At 35.5% G+C, this 7,262-nt stretch overlaps 1 pseudogene; it reads right to left on the bottom strand.

Moving 5' to 3' along the window:
• On the bottom strand, positions 1-1,954 carry LOC140672937 (uncharacterized; annotated as a pseudogene).
• Between the last annotated feature and the right edge of the window lie 5,308 nt (positions 1,955-7,262).

The following is a 7,262-nucleotide window of genomic DNA, read 5'->3' as shown; positions in this document are numbered from 1 at the left end:
TTAAACAGGTTGCCCTAAAAAACTAAATAGAGAGCAACCTTGGTATTGACACCGAGGTGGACAATAACAGTGGATCGCGAAACGTGACATGGGATTCATTGGCTCCAAGGGAGATTGATCTTCTTCTGGCTCTATTCCTCGTTGATTCACGGGTCCTCGTGCTAAGTGAAGTAAGAGGTGTGTGAGAGAGCTCCATACGGTGCCTAGCAAGTGCAGACTGCATCCGTACACGGCGTGAAGGGCGTATCCATGGATTGCTGTGTCAATAGTCAATTTAATGAGTCGTATAATTAGAAATACTCCAAGAATTCCGGCCGTTGCTGATCCAAAGGTTACAAATCCGTCCCAAATTCTTGAGACAGTATTCGAAGCTATTTTCTGGAGTAATTCCTCATCTAGCAGACTGTATATGGAGACTTCTCCGGGTACGACAGCTTGTCCTGTCATCCCACAGGCTATGAGATTTAGAAATGCCGGTTTCTCTGCAGGAAACATAATATGATCTCGTAATTTTTCTATAACTGTTTCAGTATATAATTCCACTAATGGCTAATGGACCCGGGGTGAGATATTTCCAACTCAAAGAGGTCATCGGATGTAATCGTTGTGGAGGTAATTGTATGACTTGTGGATCAGGGGTGAGCTGGATCCATGTATCATCTATACGGTAGAGTGTTGGTAGTTCAAAGCTACTTTCCTTTTGAGTTCCGAATTTGGTGAGTATCCTTGATTTTGGCGTTAGAAATAGTGAAGCGTTTTTTATTGTTACAAGGAGCTCTGCGTAGCATTCTTCTGTTCTACGGATTATAGCGTCAACGGGAATACATTTTATTACATGAATTGCTTCTCCTGCAGTGACAGCCATGTATCCTGGTCCTTTCATTAATCGATAGGCTAATTCGTCAGGCTGTTATGTGGCAAATGATAAGGTGTTAGTTATTACTTTTTCCAGTTCGCATTTCTGTTGAATGACATTGTGGTAAAGAGATGTCGTATGTGTTTCTCTACATATACAAACTTCGAGTTCATATATGCAAAAATATCAAGATTGTCAATTGGGATTGTTCCTCTTTCGACGAAAGCGTCTCCCTTTTTAGTTTCCAGTATAAAGAGTTTGGGGTGCTCTGTACGAAAAAGTGTGTATCCGCACAGTGGCTGTTCTTGCGTTCTTGTCAGAGCGAAAATTATGTCTTGTGTTGTCAGGCTGTATACAATAGGTGATTTTCCTTCGCTGGTATCGTCCGTGGTTTTGATAGCAGGTCCTTTATATAGAACGTCGTATTGATGAAAATTACATGAAGAGGTAGGCATCGGTTCCCAATAGGTATATCCATCCTCTGAATCGATGCAAAATCTTTCACTGAGTGTACAAATGGTTCCTGATTTTAGCATTATTTTTCCAGTATTTAGTTTCACGGGGACATAGGCTGATTTCAAAGATTATTCTGGCAACAGCTTGCACGACAACGTCGTCCCATGTTCCATAATGGTCGGAATACTGCGTGCCTTTGCATTTCCCATCGTTGCTTACGCTTCCAGCCATAGTGATGCTGTAGGAGGCGGTTTGGTTGACTCGGATGCCGTCGATTAAAACTCTTGTTCCTAACGAAAGAATACCATCGCGAAACATTCGTTTGCACTGTGAGTGTCCGGTTTCATGTGTATAGTCAGCACGTCCGTTATGCACAATGGAAACATGTGAATGCATGCCACAATAATATATAGTTCTTGAAATTTCAACCTTACATTGTATTATATACGCATGATTATAGTCAGATAATTGAAGGAGTTGGATATAGGTATCCGTAGAGTTTGATGTTTTATGTGGAATATTGCATTCTCCCACATCCAACAATGAAACCGATGTAATATTTAAATGTCGCCCTCTGCAATCAAAACCGAGAAGGGCGAGGGAGGTTTGCGCAGTGAATAATAATACTAAATGATATGTCATTTCTGTAAGTAAGCAGATACAATTTATTATTTATACCTGTATATTTGTATGAATATAATATATATATATTTTTATTTTATTTCATGGGATTTCCATATCATTTGTTGGTTCAGACATCAATAGTATCCTTACTTCTGTATTATCGCAATCATATAACAACTCGTCTACATTATTTAGATCTAATTCTCTTTCTCTGAGTACGCAACATATTGCTAAATAATGCATGAAGTAAATTGAACATTTTTTTACAGAAGTATAGGTAATTATATCCTTTCCGCAAATATAACATCTTTCTTCTCGAAAAATACCACTATACATGCCGTGGAATTGTATAAGTCCATTCGCTTGAAAATTTTGTTGAATTAATCTGAAGCAGGTGACGCAATATCGATTATCTTCGACTTTAATATACTGAGTGTTATAACAATGATAAGAGAAAATTCCAGGGCAATGCGTCAAAATATATAGGTGGCTTATATCTATAAGGTCTACACATTTTTATGAATTATTATTGCTACGTAGAAATATATATATATATATATATATATATATATATATTATATGTATTTAGAAGTTATTACTATTATTATTATTATTATGGACCAGGCCAAGCTCAGGTCGTCAATGTCTCTGAGAAATGGATTCTCCTACTGAAAAGATGATACTTGTATATATATATTTCTTAATCTAAACACTTATATATAACTCTATTGTCTATTGTTTTATATCTATTCTTCCTTATATCTATATATATATATATTGGTATTGTTTATTATATTTATTTTTCATATTTTCGTATTTTATGTGTTAGGTGTTGATTGTATTTTCTCTCTTTTTTTCTTCCTTATATTAGTATTACTATCTTGTGATTATATCTAACTGAATCTTTTATATGTACGTGTGTATATGTTTTTCGCTTTCAGTCGTCGATGACTGCTAATATTATAGGGTCCTCATAATAGTTAATTGTGCGGTGTAGTTGTTCCATTTCGGTAGTAAAATCGAAATACCGATTGATACAGGGATTACAATGAGCTATAGGTTGGATAGCTCCCATGTGATTTTCGCATGCATAACATTTATTTCTGTAGAATTTTGTGCCATCTACGCACTGATGTCTCTTAGTTTCCTGGTAATATGACTTCACTGATTCAGGAATTAGTTTAGTATAACATGTGACGCATAAAGTGACATGTGCATCATATATCTTTTGATATGAGTGAGTTTTGAAACAATGTACGGTATATAACTTTTGAAGAGCTTCTACGGAAGGGTGTCAGGAAGATGATTGTGAGGAACTTCGCTGACTGTGCGATGAATGATGCATCTTTTTGTCTGAATTTGATTAGTAGTATCTAGCTCCGTTTACATGTAATATGAGCGGGTTAGGAAGAGTATTGATTTGTCTCTCATCGCAATACAATATGTATTCTAAAAACCTCAGTAAACATTGGTCGTATTGATATACGGGTTTGACTAAGGTGATATCGGTATTACACCGCGCGCAGATTATTTCACGGAAGTGTTCGCCGGAAATCAAGTGGTGTGACACTATCCACTCATATTGATCTTGATATTGTGGTTGGTAAATGTGATAACACTGAGTGCAGTAAGCAAATCCTGACACGATGTGTCTATACCCAAAAGATTTATAGCATCGCGCGATTGAAAGTTTTTGACATGGATTGAAACTAGGTTGTATTGTTGTGTTGAATTGTAGCCTAGTAGTATGGTTTTTTGAGCTCATTCTATAAAGAGAGAAAAGAATAGTGCAAAAAAGATCGATAGCTATTTAATAGCTTATTCAAAGTATCCACTTATACGAATTAATATATTGTCTTCTGTATCAATTTGTTCTTCTTCTGATCGGGTCGCGTATGACAGATGTGCATCGTTACACAGAGAACATTGTCTTAATGTTCTTAGCGTAACTAAAGGCTTCACATATTTTGCATATTATTGATTCGTAGCTATTTGTAATTACAAGATAATGACAATGAAAGAATTTATAGAACCATCTATAAAATTCAGACAGCAGAGAGGAGTAACAGGTTGCGCAGATTAAGTATCCGCGTCTGGTGTGCGTATTATCCGGTGACTTTAACGCACCATGTAATGTGTAATCGTTGTTGTACTCGTGAGAAAGCGGGTGAAGTTTTGTATAAAGGATCTATTGTTGGTCGTTGGCGGGGTCAACACATATGAAACCAAAAAGTCGTTCTTAACATTTCATCCTGGTTAAATATGAGCTATCTTCAATTTATCTGCGTGAACAACTCTTGATGAGTTTTTAAATAAAATTTTGACGTTATTGTTAGGCAATATTTCAAGTACTTCGAAGGGTCCAATATATTGATCAGAAAATTTTCCTTTAGCTGGTTCTTTCAATAAGAATACGTGATCTCCTTGTTTAAATTCTTGTACGTGAATATGTTTATCGTAGTAGTGCTTGCTTCTGTTTTTGGATTGAATTAAATTTTGCCGCGCTTCTTCTTGCGTGTCGCGCAATTGATTAAATAAATCTGTTAAATATTCGGTATATGTAGGGTCTATATTTTCTTCCACTATAGTGTTGGATGAAGGTAATCGTGTTATTCTTCCAAAAATTAATTCAAAAGGGGAGAATTTAGTGCTTTCATGTATGCTCGTATTGTATGAAAACATTGCTAGGGCAAGATGATCATCCCAATTTGAATCTTTGTTAATTTGTGTTTTTAGATATTCTGTTAGGACGTGATGAGACCTTTCTATTGATCCGTTAGACTGAGGATGATACGCGGTAGTATGATATTGTTTGATGCTAAACCTTTTCGCTAAGTTTCTCATTAAGGTCGTTAAGAAATTAGAACGGTTAAAGTGGCTTGTGGGGCACCGTAAACACATATAAAATTCTTAGTAAAGGCGACGGCGATTGTTAATGATGTGGCTTCTTTTAATGGTACTAAACTGAATAATTTGTTAGTAAATCTTGCATAGTGAGAATGTAAACGTTTCCGTTATCAGATATGGGTAATGGACCTACAATGTCCATTGATATTTTATCGAAAGCCGATCCGGGAGTGTCGGTGATTACTATAGGCTGTTTAGTTTTTACTCTAGTTAATTTTTTTAATTGACAGGTTTGACAATTCCGAATAAAAATTTGAATATCTTTTTTCATTGTATTCCAGTAATAGAAGGTTCGTGTCATGTCCAGTGACGTTCCTTGTCGATCTTTCCTTGGAGAAGACCAACGAAGGGTTCTCTCTATTTTTATGGGCAACCTGCAATGCACCGGCTATACCCAGGGACTCCGAGAGCTAGAATCTTTTATTTCAGTGCAGGTAGAAACGGATTGACACAAGGTAAAATGAAGTATTTATTGATTTAATATTATATATATGTAATATTATATTTTATTATGAGTGGTACATAAAGCCTGTATATTTGTTGGAAAAAGAATAAAGATGGTTATAATAATTCTTGTGTATATTATTTCCTTGTGATGGGTATTAAAGAGTCTGCGTACCTGACAAGACTTCAGAAATAAAGGGTAGTTACAAAATAATTAATAATGAACTTACTTTGTTGAAGAAAAAATGTTGCTAAGTATAATCGTAATTAAGTAACCGGTTGTCTATTAATAAATTATTGAATTCTATTCGAGAATAAGAAAAAGATCGGAATAGAGTTGATGGAACAATTCTGAGTTTGAATAATGACGCGTCGCTTTCAGGTCACAAGCTGAAAAGCGGCGTGTTGCTTTACAAAATCTACTAATATCTTAACTTTCTTTGTTACAAGAAAATTCAAGGTCAGAGGGATTAGCAATAAATCTTTTATTTATTAATTCTCCGATGGTAGCAGGATTTATTATTAAAGGACGGGGACCTATATCGGTATCGATAGGATGTATGGAATTGTCTTTGCAATTTATTATATAAAAAGAAGATTCTTGATTGGAAGAGGGAGGTTCGATAAGAGGAATTCGTTCGGAATCGGTTGTGGAATTAGAAAGATAGTCGTTTATAGCTTTAAGAAGACGAGGTTTCAATCGCCTTATATGTTTTCTACCAACACGTCGGGTTTTTGGCATAACTTAATTTCAGTTTGTGTTGCTTCCACGAATGTTTCACATAAGATTCGTATCGGCTGTAATCAACGCAGATTTCTCTGAGTTAACTGCCACAATCTGAACCTATCGCCGGGGATTGTATGCTTCCACAAATTCTGTTGAATATTGCTTCTGCCGTGAGAGCGTGCGGCCCAGTCATACGCTATCCTCATCTGGACTCACTGTGAGGTGAGAGCGTGCGACCTAGTCATAAGCTGTCCTCATCTGAACTCACTACGCAAATCCGGTTTAATGTAGCTATTTAATTAAATTGATTTTAATTAATCTAGTACGAGTTAGATAACTCGTATGAGTATAAATCGAATATTCAATTGTTTGGCAAATACGTGCTGTAGTAATTTTAAGAAAAGAAAAGAAAAATCACTGTCATTCGGTGTTGCAATAAAACTCTGTTTCTCCAAATAGGGAAGATGACCCTATTTAATGAAGGTGAAATGTCACTGCTAATCAATGACGATTCAGGAGGTAGTCCCGTTGGACTCCAGGCGCAACGCCTTTGTAGGAGCTTACTCTACACGGCACCTCTTTACTGCTCAGGTGGATGCGGCGCGCTGAATCTCATTATTGTATGTTTGATATAGTCGGGTGGTCAGAATACAATTCACTCGGCACTAACGAGAGGCTGAGGAAATTCTAGGAACTCCATGACACCATGACAAATATTGCACATGCAATGAACGTATCACACAGAGGTTACCTTATGACAGGATATCGTTGGAATAATTTAATAATTCATCAATTGAATTATATCAAACAATAAAATAATTTAAGGTAACTATAATGATTTGAAATTAGATTAAATAACGACTGAAAAATAAGAGAGGTAGTATTATGTTATAAGGTAATAGGTAATATAGGATAAGAGTGTGAGATACAAGTATCGATTAAAGATCAGTGAAGGTCGAAATATTATCAAATATGAAATAAGAAATAAAATAATATAAGTGTCGGTATCGAAATAAAATATAAGTATTAATTGTAAAAATGTAACATTGAATCTATAAAATTAAAGTATTATTCATGAAATAATTCTATCTCAGAATTATTCTATCAAAAGAGTCAGTGAAATATTATAAGTATAAGATTCAATGGATTCAGCGGCATAAAATAGTATGAGTATTAGTACGTATGAAAATATTCTAAGTCCGAAGAGCATAAAATATTTCTAAGTGTGAAAATAATTCTAAGTCCGAA

Source organism: Anoplolepis gracilipes, chromosome 14 (genome assembly GCF_047496725.1).
Source record: "Anoplolepis gracilipes chromosome 14, ASM4749672v1, whole genome shotgun sequence".
Taxonomy (NCBI): domain Eukaryota; kingdom Metazoa; phylum Arthropoda; class Insecta; order Hymenoptera; family Formicidae; genus Anoplolepis; species Anoplolepis gracilipes.
This window is presented reverse-complemented; position numbering and strand designations above follow the sequence as displayed.